At 58.6% G+C, this 15,077-nt stretch overlaps 1 protein-coding gene across 2 annotated transcripts in view; it reads left to right on the forward strand.

Moving 5' to 3' along the window:
* Positions 1-947: 947 nt before the first annotated feature.
* COL8A2 (collagen type VIII alpha 2 chain) overlaps positions 948-15,077 on the forward strand; it is a 30,904-nt gene continuing 16,774 nt past the window's right edge. The window contains exon 1 of one of the 2 annotated variants that reach the window (XM_032132162.1): positions 948-1,002. The gene's annotated coding sequence lies outside the window, so the exon portion shown is untranslated. The remainder of the gene's footprint in view (positions 1,003-15,077) is intronic. The other variant, XM_032132163.1, reaches the window with a different exon arrangement.

Below are 15,077 nucleotides of genomic sequence, written 5' to 3' on the forward strand. Positions count from 1 at the left end.
GCTGCCAGCGGGACGCCGCGGCTCCTCCGCCTTGGGAATGGGCAGCGCACCGTGCTGGGAAAGGCGGGAGGTGGGGCCTGCGGGCACCCCGCTCCCCTGGGATTGGGGCACCTCTGTCCTGGTGTGTGATTTAAAACTGTGCCAAGACACGAGGCAGCAGGACCCGGCTGCACTGGCACCACATTTCCAAACTGTTCTGCCCAGGGCGACAGGATTTTCAGGGTGGCAAAGTTCCCCCACCACAGAAGTGGGGAGCATCTCCCGCTGTGGCCCTGTGTCCACAAAGGAAATGGGCGATGGTTTGGGGGGGAGCATGGGGGCAACGCTGCTCCAGCCCTGGGCCGCTATACTGGCAAGAAGGTTGGGCCCCATTGTGCCCCATCCCAGGGTGCTCTGCAGATGACGGGGGCTCTTTTCCCACTCTGTGACTGGTGTTGCTGGGATCAGCATCCCCGGGGCACAGGGCATCCCTGCTCCGGGAAAAGGCAGGCGGGTCCTGGGGGGGCCGTGCCCACGGGCCCCCTGTCCCGCGTGGGGTGGCGAGGAGGGGCCGAGGGGGCGGGGGCAGGGGCCGCGCTCTCGGGGGGGTGCGGTGCGCGCAGTCTCCCTCCTGCGCCGGAGGAACGAGCAGCGCGGCCGGGCTGGGACCGCCGAGGGGAGAGAGGAAAAAAGAGGGAAAAGAGAAAAATCGCAGCAGCCGCCCCGGCGCGGCCCCGCTCCGCACCCCCCGCACCTCTGGTCCCGCTCTGCATCCCCTGCACCCCTGATCCCGCTCCGCATCCCTCTCTCCGCATCCCCCCGTCCCGCTTCGCATCCCCCCGCACCCCCGGCCCCGCTCCGCATCCCCCGCACCTCCCGCACCCCCGGCCCCGCTCCGCCCTCCCTCCCGCCCCGCTCCGCCCCGCGGGGTGCCCGGCCCGGCCCGGCCCGGCCCGCCGCTCCCGCCAGCGGCCGCCCGTGCCCGCCGCTCCGCTCCGCTCCGCCGTGCCGAGGGGAGGTGAGGTAAGGTCCGCGCTGCTCCGCCGGGATGGGGTTAGGGCTCCGCCGCTCCCGGTCCCGCTCCTGGCCCCGCTCGCCGGCGCATCCCGCGGGTTGCGCCGGGCTCAGGCGGGAGTTGATCCCGTGGATTTCCCAGTCACGAGTCCCGCTGTTCTGGTGCCTTTTCCCCGACGAACACCGCAGAACACTCCAGCCATCCCTCGTCGGGCAGGTCTGAGCCCGATTTCCTCTACTTTTCCTTTTCTCATCTCTTCTCCCTCCTCTGACCTACCTCGGTCACGTTCCTTTCCCGGGGAATCCTCCCCAGAGCCTCGGCCGTCTCCCAGTGCCCAGCCCTTTCTTTCTGCTGTTAGGAAATGCGTTTGTGAGAACAAAACTGTTTTGGGGAAAGTGCCGTGACCTTTGGGACAGCCACTGCTGGCACTCACCACTCCAGCCCTGCCTGGAGTCATGTCCCCTCCCGCAGCTCCCAACATCTGCGCCCGGGTACCGGCACCATTCCCAGGTCCTGGCACTGTGGCGCCTTCCACAAAAACCTTGGGAAACACAAGGTGCTTATTTTTTTAAGAGTGTTGCTGTTAATTGGCTCCCGAGCTACCAGGTTCTCCAGCTTTGAACATTCCCAATAAGTCAGGAAAGATCCCCCCTGTACGGTAGCCCCAGGCCAGGCAATAACCTACCGGAGATATTTCTCATCCATGGGCAGCTTTGCTATAAGGAACATGTTTAATAAATCATAAGGCCGGTGAATTCCTGGGATTTTTATTGCTTCTGTAAAAATGCAGTTTTGATCCGTCTGCGAGGGATACTGGGAAACAAAGTGGCTCCTTTCAGAGCCGGATCCTACGAATTTAGGACACAGAGCTGGCAGCAGAGCTGGTGGCTGCAAGCCCCCTGGGCAGGGGCAGTGCCATGGTGGGGCACAAGGCCTGTCCCGTCCCTGCTCTTTTAGGGACCAACGTAACCCAGGTGCCTGAAAGCCCCGTCTTGGCTTCTCTCACTCCGCTGGGGCTGTGGACACGACCGCGTGCATGGAGCTGAGGCAGCGATGCCAGGGGAAACATCACAGCTGGAAACGCAGCGGGGCTGCACCAGGCTTCCAGTTACATTTTTCCTCCTTGCCCTGTTGTCCAAGGGGAAAAGAAGCAGCAAAATCCAAACTGCTAAAAAATGGGAGAGGTTCTTGCAGGAAGACTCGCCTGGTTTCCGTCAGCCCCGCTGACCCGATCCCACAGCAGTGGATTGTCCCGGGTGGATTGTTCCAGAGCCCAGATTGGGCAGAGGAATGGCAATAAAACAATTTTCTTTGCCTGTTCCAATCTGAAAACTGGGGTTTAGAAGCAGGAGCAGAGCTGAAACACAAACAGCACACGGATATGTGAATCCAGCAGCTGTCAGGGGCTCATTGGGATTTCAGAAACCACAAGTGCTGTGGCCGGGACAATTGGTTGTGCGTTGAAGTAGGTGGTGGAGGCTCTGCCCCACTGCACTGGGCCAAACTGAGAGGCCAGGCTGCCCTTGCCCAAGGAGGCAGCAGTTTGGTGATCGGGATTTGTCCCGTCTCCTGCCATGCCTTTGTTTTAAGCTGTGCGGAGCCCGGCCACAGAGGCGGGGAGGGAGCGTTTCTTTGTACAGGGAAGCATTTAAATTCTTTGCAGTGATTCATATATTCCATTCATATGAAACAGAGCCCTGCCGAGTGTGAATGGGGACTGCGGGGGGATTTTTTTAAGGCAATAAGCCCTAGAAGTGTCAAAAGTTATTCACACCTTGGTGAAATCAAGGATATTTCTGTCCGTGGCTCTTGGCAGGGGCTCAGCACAGCTCGCCTTGCGTTGGGTTTTCGGTTTCCCACTTGGATATGGAGCGGGGGGAGCATAGGGGCAGCACTCCCATTCCCCCTGCCCGGTTCTGGAACATTTCCTGGTGCCAGAGGGGCCCGGCATGGGCTGTGCCCGCGGGTCATGGCTCAGACCCCAGGGGCCACATGCCCTGAAAGCCCCAGGGCTGGTGAGCAGCCACGTCTTAGTGAGCCCATGGCTGGGCGAGGTGCTGTCCCTCGTGTGATGGTCACCAAGGCTGTGACCAAAGCTACTGACCAGCTGTCCCCATCGGGGCAGAGCATGCCGTGTTTGCCCTCAGCACAGGGCACAGGAACAGCCCAGAGAGGGGCCTTTTTGGGGATGCTGGGACCTTGGCAAGGGGCTCGAGGGGTCAGGTCCCAGAGATGTTTATTGTCAGGCATGACCCTGGGGTCACTGACCTGCTCCTGTTGAGGAGCGTTTTTGTTTGGGGGAATAAAGCGGAGTGGCTGGGGGCCGAGATGTGGGGGTCATCACCCCAATGCCACGAGGTGCCCCAGGTGTGGGGCCAGCACCCGCGGGGAGCTATTGCCTCTGCTGGCTGCTCTGGGATGCTTTGAACCACTGTAAATCCTCTCCAAAGGAACTGAAAAGACAGTTTTATGGCTGTTGGGGAGGCAGATTAGCAGGGTGTTGTTTTCAGTGCTGATCCATCACGGGACGCCGGCGCTGCGTGGTGCATCCAAGCGCTCGGCTGCTGGCGGGCGGTGCAGCCTGTCCTGGGAAGGTGGAGATGAAACTGCCTGGTTTTAATGTTTTGTCTGCTCTCTGGATCCATGATGTCAGGGCAAAAACGCCTCCACGGGCCCTGGACTCCACGGCCAGCAGTAGCCAGTCTCCTCACACTCCGCGACAACAGCGGATCAAGGGGATTTGGGCAGTGGCACCTGCAAAAGACATTAACCCGGTGGGGAGGGCATGGGGCCGGTCCTGTCTGTCCCCACACACCCCTCTGTCATTCTCTCCTATTTCAGCTTGTCCACAGCCCAGGAAGGAACAGAATTTCCATTCCTCTGCACTAAAGAAAATAGCTGTTACAATAAAATCTCATAGTTCAGAAGGGGGAGGGATAAAATGGCACCAAATTGCATTTGTCTTCCCTCAGTTTCTCACTCCCACCTTTTTCCCTCTGGGAGAGGGTGCAGGCCATCGACTCTGCTGGGCACAAGCTAGGCTCTGAGCATCGCCAGTCCCCCATGCACCCTGTCACAGCTAATTAGAGAGGGTAATTAACTGCCTTAATAAAGGGAGGGGGGACACTGACACATGCCCACTCCCTCCTTTGCAGTCAGGCTTCCCTGTTCTGAACATTTGGGAAGCAGGGCAGGGTGCTGCTGGAACCTGGCTGTGTCTTGCAGTAATCCAGTGGGATTGAGACCCTCACGGTGGCTGGTGAGGCAGGGGGGATACCCCACAACACCAGCCCCCCAGCTCTCCCCTCCTGCTCAGGGCTCAGCTGCACGTTGCTTCCCTGCGTTGGCGACTTGGACGCCGGCACAGACATAATAAACCGCTTTTCCTTTTCCCCCTGTCACCGGAGCCGTTCCTGAGTCACATCCCTGGCCGCCTGGCTCTTCCCCAGGGCTGTCTGCTCTGGCTGCGTAACCCTGTGCATCGGCTTCAGACTTCAAAGCAATGGGATCCATCCCGGCTGGGAAGGGCTGGAGGGATGGCAGCGCTTCGGGAAACATCTGCGCGGGGCCGGGGGGGTGCAGGGGCTGGCGCGGCTGGTGGGATGTGATGCTCTGCTCCCCAAAAGCCTGGCTCACCCCTGGGCATTGCTCGGCTGCCCCAAAGAGCTGCAGGAGCTGGATCCTTCACCAAAGCCACCTCTTGCCCTGTTCTCCCATGTCCTCACAGGAGCATCCCACCAGGGACCCCACGGCTCCTGATGGCTGCTGCCTCCCTGTAGCACTCCCGAGCTTGGCCAGGGGCTGCAGGTGGGAGATGGGTCCTACCAAAAATGGGATGAAATTCAAAAGGAGTCAAAGGTGGCAGTGTGAGGGTGTCTGCTGTCCCCTCAGCCCGGTGACTGCAGAGTGCTCCCATGGCCTCTGGCCCTAGTGTCAGCTGAGTTCACAGAGCGAAGCTCCAGATCACAGGCAGCAACTGCAGCCAAAATCTGCAGAGCAGCAAGGTCTGGTCTCTGCAAACTTCCTTGGGGCTGAGCCCATCCCACTGGCCCATCTGGAGATGTTTGTCCTCAGAGGCTCTTCCAGGCACCTTCATCCAGGACAGGGCTTGGCAGGGAGCAGTCAGGAAGGAGGACAATGACATCAATGTCCACCTGCTGTGGATGCAGTGGCCGATGTAATGCCTGGCCCAGCTTGGCTGTTTTGCACCAAAAACCCGAGTCCTTATTTCTTGCAGCACTCCCAGCCCAAGTTCTGCCTTCCCCAGGCAGGATGTGGCCCCAGGAATTGCCCCAAACCAGCAGATTTCTGCAAACCTGCTGCACACCGGAGCAGCCTGGCAATGCTGGACCCCTGGGACCTCGCAGCGCTCCTGTGCCTGCCCCGCAGAGCTCTGGCTGTCGCTGAGAGCCTCTTTATTGTTCTGGCGGAGGGTTTTGTTTCACTGCTGCCTTCCAAGTTCCCAGGGATCTAAATTCTAAAGCAGGGTCTTGTAAAGAGCCCTGTCCAGATGGGCGAGATGATATTGCCATATCAGATGAGAACTATCCCTGTCTTTATCCGCAGACAATGCAGCAGTGGGAGCAAACAAGGATAGAGCCTTTCTTTGGAGGCACATTAGCCAAATAGAGCCTTCACTTTGTTTTGTGCCGAAACCTAAGGCCTTGAGGCCAGACCACCTCAGGGAACTCCCCCTGTCCCTGCAGCCTCATGATGATTTACCCCTTTCCCTGATGCCCATTTTCCTGGCAGGGCAGGGCAGCAGGTCCTGCCCATCTCATTGCTGGGTGTTCCCTGTCCTGTCCCCATTGTCAGAGTGGTGTCCATGCCCCCAGAGCTGGGAAAGTCTCAGCAGTGCTGCAGGGACTGGGCAGCACTCAGGCCTCTTCTGTCCTCGGACACCGACAGAAGGTGGAAGATGCTTTGGTTGTGCCTCATCATTGTGGGATAGTTGAACCCACTCAGACACGAGTCAGGGCTGTCCAGAGCAGCCAAGGCTGCTCTGTGCACTCACTTGTGGTGATGCGCAAACCCTGCGGCCAATTCACCTGCTTTCAGATTTCATTACAAGACCCAGAATTCAGCCCAGGTTTGTTTTAAGAAGTTACCGGAGGCTGAGAGAGCCTGGGACTGATTTATGGCTTCTCATCAAAATCATGTGGTTTCACCACGAAACTTGGAAGCTCTGGCTGCATTTTTCCTTTGGAGATTTTGGCTTCGCTCCAGGGGCGAGAGTGTGAATCCAGGGCGTGCATCAGGGCTGGAGCGTTCGGCTGCTGTGACTGAAATGGAGGAGATATGGATCACCACAAGGAGAATATTTAATGTCAGGACAACACAGCCATCGTTTTCAGGGAAGCACCGATAAGGCGGCAGGAGGCTTGGCACGGCACGGAGCTGCAGCAGGTCCTTTGCTCTCGCTGTAGCTTTCATTTCAACACTCAGCGCTTATCGCCCTCACATCCTGCTCCGTGTCAGCGGCTAGAGCAGCATCTCCTGAGCTGCTGTGCCCAGGCAGGCTGGGAAGTTCCACTGCTGTCCCCAAAGCCTTGCTCTGGACTCACAGGGTGAGCTGCTGGTGCCCACCGGGGTTAAATATGTGGACTTTTGCCAGAGAAACATATTTCCAGCCTCAAACATGCATTGTCAACGACTGCAGAAAGGTATTTCTCACTGCTCCGTGTGCTGTGAGCCAGCGGACGAGAACAAGACGACTTTTATTGCTATTTCTTCATATTTCCTGATATTGCCAGTCTGGCACTCACAACCCACAGGCAGATCCTGACCTGGGCCTGGGTTTGGATTACAGAGGCGATACCTTTGTCTTTGCTTGGCCTTTAATTTCAGATGCTTTGGGCCCCGCAGGGCTGAGCTGATAACCCAGGAGGGCAGAGCCCACAGCCCCAGGGTGGGCAGCCTGGGTCAAGGGCAGACCCCAAACCAGGCCCGTGCCCAGGCACTGCAGGCACACATTAAGGTTGGAAAAGCCCTTCAAGATCATCAAGTTCAACCTTCAGCTAAATACCCCATTCTCACTAAACCATACTGTGAAGTGCCACATCTATTTTTTGAAAGCTTCCAGGGATTCTGACTCCATCACATCCCTGGGGAGCCTGTTCCACAGTTGCAGCCAGGCCAGCCCCCTGCCCCTCACAGCGGCTCAAGGATCCCAAAGCCCAGTGACTGCCATGGGCTCTCAGACCCCTGAGGGTCACATTGTGGGGGTCCCAGCATCTGGCTCGTGGCAGTGCATGAACAGAGGACAAGAACTTTATGTTACATAAATAACAAGGTCAGGGCCCTGCGAGCTGCTCCTGCGAGCGCCGCGTCCTGCCGAGCATCCCCTGGCGTGGGGGCCGGCGGGACAGCAGAGTCGCTTCAGGGCTTGGGTGCCTTTGTGGTTTTAATTTAGTGGCTTTTTAAAGTCAAGATGAAAGGGAGAGCCGGGCAGGGCCGCAGCAGTTCCCCTGTCTGCATCCAAAGGAAGCTGGTGCGGCCGTGCCGAGCACCAGTGGCTCCATGCCCGCTTCCCGAACCTCCACTTGCTCCTTCCCTCTGCCGGCACAGACACGTCTGCACCACGAACGGACCTTGTCCATGCCAACACTGCGCCGTGCTAGGAAGTGCCAGCTCATGTGACAGTGTGAGATGACCCCTCAGGGCCTGGTGTGGGACACTCAGGTGTCCAGCATTGCTCTGACAGCCTGGCATGGTTGGTGCTGATGCTCTTTTCCATTACACCTCCCATAGCCATTCATTAAAGACCATGTGTGGTGTCATTGCCAACCGTCAGCTACGGGCCAGGACAAGACCCCAGCGCTCCTTGAGCAGCCATAAATTGAGCTGTACAAGGAGTCTGTAATTATTTTATGCCAAGCCTGGTATTTTCCTCCCCTCAGGGAGGCACTAGAGCGAACAAGAGCAGGCCTGTGCCAAACCGTGCCCAGGCAGTGCTTTTATGAAATCTTGGGTTCGTCAGAATTAATTTCATTTAAAACATTCTTCTCATTTTTCATAAAGCACAGCAAATCCGCGGTACTTAGGGCAGGAATGCAGCCAGAGTGCTGCTGGGCAGGCGGCGAATTACCCGCGGCAGATGGGCCGTGACGGTGGGGTCGCCCACGGTCTGAAGCTGCGCTTGCCTCGGCTTCCTGGGGGCATCCGGCTGGGAAGAGATGCTGCTGGAGTGCAGCATGGATGCAGGCATGGGGCTCTGGCAGTCCCATCCCGTCCAGTGCTCCCAGGGGATGTGGGAGTCCAGGTGTGTTTGTCCCCAAAGCTCTGTGAAGGCTGTGGCTGTGACCATTCCTATCCCAGTGCCCGGTGCTGTCCCTGCATGTGTGGGATGGAGCATCACAGATTGTCTGCTTGAGTCCCCTGGCTGGTGGCAGCTGGTCCAGGGGTGGAACTTGGTCCAAAACCTGAGCAGAACTGCTCAGATTGCCAATAATTCAAGTGATTTTTGGGGCTGGGGATACCTGACTGGGGCTGGGGGCTGAAGCAGTGTGGGGACAAGGGTTGGGAGCTGGTGCTCCTGCCCTGCATGAGAAGGCGTGAAGACCAGAGCCATGGGAGAAGCAAACTTCCGTCCACTACCGCTGGGGCATGGCAGGGGCACCTTCCCAAAGGCAGGACCTCTGCAGGGCTGCTGCTGGAGGGCTCTTGGCATGGGATAGAGCTTAGTCCCTGGGGTCCAATCCCAACTGGAGAAATAGCTCAAAAACCCCATAATTCTGGACCCCCGACTCACTGGGAAGGGACATAACTCCCCTCCCTTCAGCCTTCCCTCTCTTGCAGCCTCCCAGGAGCATCTCAGGTGATGCTCCCAGGTGATGCTCCCAGGTGATGCTCCCAGGTGAGCATCTCAGCCAATGTGTCCTCTTAGGATGCAAACAGGAGCTCGTGACCTTGGGTGACCCTGGGGCAATGAGAGCAGGCAGGGGACATCTCTGTGGGACGTAGAAACCAGAGGGAGCCAATGGATCAGTCCAGCTGGTCCCACTGCAGGCTGGGATCATCCCTGCCATGCTGGGAAACTTGTTTGCCCCAAACTTCCACCTCCCACCGGGTCAGTGGGCTCCACCCTGAGTAGGGGGATTAGAGAGTTCAGGAGGTGTCGACCCTCATCTTTCATCCTGCTGCAGGGAAATCCACGGCTTGCTCTTCCCTGTTCCTGCACAAGTCCTGCCCTTTCCCTCCATGTGTTTGCTGCTAACTGGGATGGACTGGGAGACGGAGTTTGGAACAGCACTGGGGTCTGCACCCAGTGCAGAGCCCTCCAAGCACCAGCCAGCTCAGTTTTGGCTGGATGGAACTCCAGAGGAGTGGTCAGCAGTTCCAGCACTGTGTGGCACAGCCAGGTGCCCGGCTCATGGCCTTTGCCCACCGCAGGGTTGGGTTGACCCACGTTGCTCCGCAGTTTGCCATGGAGCGTGAGAGCACAGGGCTGGGCGTGCTGTTTATTTTGGTTAAATTGAGTTTTCTCTGGGAGATTGGGGGGCGCAGGGGGCCTCCAGACAAGGGGCTTTTGTGAGCCGAGCTGCAAGCCGATCCCCTTTTGTGGTTTTGCTTTTCTGGATGATACAATTTGCTATTCCAAGAACTACCCAGCAAATGGACCCCATTAGCTGAGTCCCCAGAGCAGCTGGAGCTGGAGCTGGCGCTTGCAGTGCCTTTGTCTGCATCCACCTTGGGCCCACTGGGAGCGCTGGGGCCATGGCTCTGCTCTGCCCCTGGATGGTGCCTGGGGTAGATGGGGCGGCCAGGAGCTGCTGTCCGTCCTTGCTGGCTGTGCTGATGGGGCATCTTATGGGATTAGCCTGGGCTGGGACCAGCAAAAAGTGCTGGGTTTGTTGAATTCCCCATCACACTCGTGTCCCTGGCATATGCTGACAATAACCCAGTTGTTGCCATGCTGCTGGGGGCTGGAGCCAGTGCTGGGGCAGTCCAGCCAGGGGCAGCCCTTTTGGCCCCTCGGACAGGGCTGGACCTCACCCTCATGCTTGACAGGAGCTGTGGGAATTCACATCCCTCTCTGCCTTTGGGCATGAGCAGCGTCCCCTGCACTGGGGGCAGCATTCGGGATCCCACTGGCATCCCCCCCACTTGCTCCTAAGTGCCCCTGCACAGCCGGCACACGAAGGGCAGCTGCGTGAATGCCATGGCAGCCTGTGCTGTTGGAGCCGGGCCCTGGGGCCGTGATGCCAGGGCACGGCCATCTCTGGCCACCAGGGCCGGGCAGTCCAGCCGGAGCATCCTTGGCCCGCTCGGTGCTGCCTCCCGCTGTGCAGGGATGCTGATGGCTCTGTTTGTCTTGGCTCCGATGGGCTTTTTCCTGCATGTGAGAGGCTGGAGCTGGGCAGGAGCCAGTGGGTTTATAAATAAAAGCGTCGGACACCTCTCTGGGTGGTGCTGAAAGCTCCTGAATTAGCCTCACCGCCCTGACACAGGGCATGTGGCCACTGTGCTCAGAAGACACCGGGGGCTCTCCCCGCTCCCCGACCCCATCCCGGCCGCTCTTGCACAGCAGCCTCTGTGTCCCCCTCCCCTGCCCCACTTGCAGCCACCACTCCTGAAGTGCTGCGACACACTGCCCTGGCCAGACGGGATTTACCCCTGCTCCCACCAACCTCCCAACGGGACGTTTCCCAGACCTGGCTGCCCCACAGTGAGTAGCGATGTCCAGAAGTGGGCAGCAGACACCAGCCGTGCCCGGGGATGAGTTTGCCACAGGAGCTGGGTGCGGGAGCATCCCTAGGGCACGGTGTGTGCTGGCACGGCACAGAGGAGACATTGGATACCGCCAAGTGGCCCCTTGGCCATCTCCGGTTGCTGAAGAACCGGGAGGAGAGTGCTGGCCTTACCACTTCACCTCCCGCACTGCCCGGCCGCACACCGTGTTGGTGCCGTGGTTGCTGTCCCGGTGCGGGCAGGAGTGGCCGGAGGCCGTGGGACACTGGCCTTGCACGGCATTTGCTTTCCATTGGCTCTTCAGGGTCATGGTCCGGCCCTGGCAGAGCCCAGCGGGGGCCGTGGGAAGGAGCAGCCGTAACTTCGCAACAAAAGGAGCCCGGCAGTGGGCAGGAGACAGTGCCGGGAGCCAAGAGCAGGGGCAGGACCCCGTCCAGGGCTCCTCGAACCGGCCGCCTCCGCCCGCAGTGTGCCGGGGGATGCAGGCGGCCGCAGCCCCCGGTGCCTCCCTTGGGGGCAAGGGCCAGCACAGACGGGGGGTTCCTGGCACCCAGCCGCGACCAGAGCCCTCCTCCCACCGCGCCCCCGCCACATTCCACCCAGGGCCTGACATTTCAACGTGCCGAGCCTTCGGAAAACAGCATGTTAATGCTCTCGCTGTAAAAGCAGTGGAAAATGTCCGTGGGCTTGTGCAGGAAGGCTCCCGGGAGCCGGCCACGCCGTGGGCGTGCCGGGCGCTGGCTGAGCCCTGCCAGGGCAGCTGGGATGGGGTGGGATCCTATGGAGCCCCACGTCTCCCGAGACACCCCTGCAGCCGCAGCCAGCTCTGCTTATCCCGGTTATTTCTGTAGCAGTGGTGAGGCTGGTGCTGCCCAGGTGGCCTCTGCAGACACTCAGGGCACAGAGGGGGCTGTCACCTCACCCTCCCTGGGCACTGCCTCCTGCCAGCCCTGCCTCCAGAGCTTTTCCCTACCCTCTTCCCACACCAACTCCAGACTGAAGGCTGATGAGTTCCTTAGGCTTCTTTTTTCTTCTGTTTTTTGGGGTTTTTTTATAATTGTCCTCTAGAAAAATGGGCTGAGTAGGTCGATTTAATTTTCTCCCTATGTTTCATTGCTCAGAAATGCCAGGCCAGTGTGGCAGTGTGGCACCTGCAGCAGATGCCCAGTGCCTGCTCAAACTGTGGCTGCCACACACCCGCCACTTCCTAGAAGGCAACAACGTGCCCCAGGTTGGGTCTGCTCCCCGGGTTTGGATCTATTCCCAGGCCTGGGTCTGTTCCCAGGATCTGGGTCTGCTACTAACATGGGGAAGTGATTGGCATAACAGTTGGGGTCCCTTGGGTGCAGTAACCATGCCAGCCCCCTCCTGAGCACCCCAGCAGCCTCTGGAACCTGTGCCCAAACAAGGGAGTGCCCCCTTGCCAAAGCAGGGGGTCCTGGCTGGGCTCAGCACTGTGCCACTGGCAGGAGGAGACCCTCTGGGCAGTGGGTCCCGAGTGGAGACCGAGGGAGGTTCCCACATGACACAGCCTGGAGGAGAACTTGGAGTGAGCTGAGTGTTTTTCCAGCTTGAAGCCTAAACAAAAGGTTTTGTAATAAGCGTCTCCCTGTCCCTGGGTTCAGTGTCCAGTTTTGCACCCCAGTGCTTCCCCAGGAGCATTTGAATATAGCAGATGGGAGCACAGGGGTGCAAAAGCAGGGACTGACCCTGAGGGACCGGACTCCATCCCGTTCTCAGTCCTCTGGAACACTGCAGGGACACGGCTGCGTGTCCATCCAGGGCCAGTGTCTCTAACAGAAACAAACGAGTCCTACTAAGAAAATATTCCATATATTCTGCACTGCTTTCCACTGGCGCTGGAGCTCCAAGTCCCCAGTTTTGCTTGGCAAAGGGTCAATGGTAACAGTGACGCCCAAGGCAGATGCTCTGGAGCCGTGAAGGTCACTGGCTCCTCTGGGCCTTTCTTAGCCAGTTCCCGGCACCGTCCCAGCTGCTTCTTTCTCCAGCCTGGGTACAGAAGTGGTTTTTCCTCTGGGATGATCTGGGACACATGAAATCCGTACCATTTCCCTCTGGGCTACCCATTCCGGGTCTGGTTGCTTTGCAGGTGCTGTGTGCCCTGGGCAGGGTGGATCTGCCCGATGGTGTCACGTTGGGAGGAGAAGAGCAGTGGAAGATGAACATATCTGTGGGTGCAGGAGTCCAGGCAAGGAGGGTGGTCTGGAACCCTTTGAAGCAAATTCAATGGGATGCTCAATTGCACTGGAAATTTGGAGCCTGGAAATGAGAGTGTGGCTGTGGGTCATGGCATGTTGGCATTAAGTGAAGCTGAAAGATGGTTAACAACAGAGAGTGCACCTGGGGACACTGAGTGACACCTCGTGTTCCCCAGGACACGGCACCCAGCTGGCCGGGAGTGGAGCTGTCTTGTGGGACTCCGCTGCCTCTGCATGGGGTCCTGGGGCACGGGGCTTTGGCATAATCCCCAGGAAAGCGGGGCTGCTGGAATTCCCTGTGAGGCTGTCGGCTCCAAGACAAAGGAAATGTGGAAACTAAAAAAAAAAAAAAAAAACAAACAAACAAAAAAAAAAACTAAAAAAAAATAGAAATTTCAAATTGAAAAATCAAAGCAGCTGATTCAGCGATGGTGAAACATCTTGTGACAGCATCAGGCAAATTTTTTCCAAACAAAATTCTGGGAAAAAAATCAGCTTGATTTTGCACAACCCGCAAGTGTCCCAATGGAAAGGCACGTGGGGGTTGTCCATTGGGATGAGGGCATGGAGCCCCACGGTGCTGTGGGGCTCCAGGAGTGCAGCCTGGCAGAGAGGATGCCCCCCAAAATGGGCATTACAGGGCACAAGGGAAACCTGAAATCCAGCCAGGAGCATGAGGCTGTGCTGGACAGGAGCGTGGGATATGGGAGTGTCTTGTCAGAGTTTCCACTGAACATCTCGGGCTGGCTGGGGTCTCACATCATCTCACAGAAATTAAATTAAATTAAATAACATAAATACTGCCTGAAACGTGCGCTCCATCCCCTTCCCTGGGTGTGGAAATGGGGAAGCAGCTCTGCACGGCTGCCGTGCCAGGAGTGCTCCTTTATGGTGCATGGCCCTGGGGGCAGCAGGGGATGGGGATGGGGATGGGGATGGGGATGGGAAAGGCATGGGGATAGGGGTGAGGATGATGAGGGAATGGGGAAGGCGATGCTGGCGCGGGGCCGCGGGTCACCGAGGCGAGGGCAGGACCGAGGCACCGCCCCGGCAGGTAACCCCATCCCCCCAGCGCCGCCCGACAGGGAGGGACACAGCCGAAGCTCCCGCTCCTGAAATTTATTTTAATGTAAACCTAGCTGTAAGGCAGCTTTTTCTCATTTTTAAACTATTTCATATCAATCCTTGGCCTGACATTTGTTTTCTTTGAGTGCGGTGGGGAGCGCGGTCGGCATTGCTGAGGATATCTCCTCTGGAATCTTGGCAGAGGCGGCTCCCTATCTTTGAAGAAACGGCAAATGCAAAACAGAAGGCCGATATTAGAGAAGCATAAACAGTATTTTCTCCCCGTTAACCCCAGGAGCGGCGCAGGGGCCGGCGGGCTCGGCGACACGGCGGCAGGGGACGCTGACCCCCCCGGGCACACGGCACCTGCCCAGGCTGGCCCCCAGGCAGGGGCACCCCAGCACCGCTCCTGGCAGCTCCCATCACCTGCGGCCACGGCGTTGTGCCCGTGGCCAGCGCGGTCCCTCAGGGCTGTGACCGACCCGGCGGGACAGGGCGCTGCGGCAGCCGGCGAGTGGCCACGCCGGGAGGGTCTGCAGTGGTTGGGGGGGAGCGGGAGGTGTAGTTGGGGGTGTCCCAACCACGGTCTTGCCCTGTTGGGGGTCAGGAGCCGAGCTCTGGAGTCTCCCCAAAGGAGATGCAGCTCCGAGGGTGAAGCAGGTCTCACCGGGTGTTCTGCCAGGTGGGTTTTGTGGATGATGGACACGGGGAGGATGTGCCGGAGCGAGGGCTGCCTGGGCGGGCAGGCAGAGGCAGCACTGCTTGCTGGCACCAGCCAGGCTCACCTGGGGGGTTGCTAAAAAGCTGGAAGAGGAGAGGAAATGGAGATCAAAGGACCCAACAAAACCAAGGAGACAGGATTTCAAACTCTGATGTTAAAATAAAATTACTGTTAGGATAAACACTGCAAGGCAGGTTCCCGTCCGGGCAGCTGGGGCAGAGATGGGGAATGTTCCTGGTGTTTCACACAGGAGGGGATGTTCTCACAGCAATTCACACATTTGCTGTCGTACCTGGGCAGGTGCTGAGGGAGGAGCAGAGAGCTCAGCTGGGAAAACCACAATGTGGGGGACACGGTGGGGTTGCTGTGCCAGGGACTGAGCTGCTGA

Source organism: Corvus moneduloides, chromosome 23 (assembly GCF_009650955.1).
Source record: "Corvus moneduloides isolate bCorMon1 chromosome 23, bCorMon1.pri, whole genome shotgun sequence".
Taxonomy (NCBI): domain Eukaryota; kingdom Metazoa; phylum Chordata; class Aves; order Passeriformes; family Corvidae; genus Corvus; species Corvus moneduloides.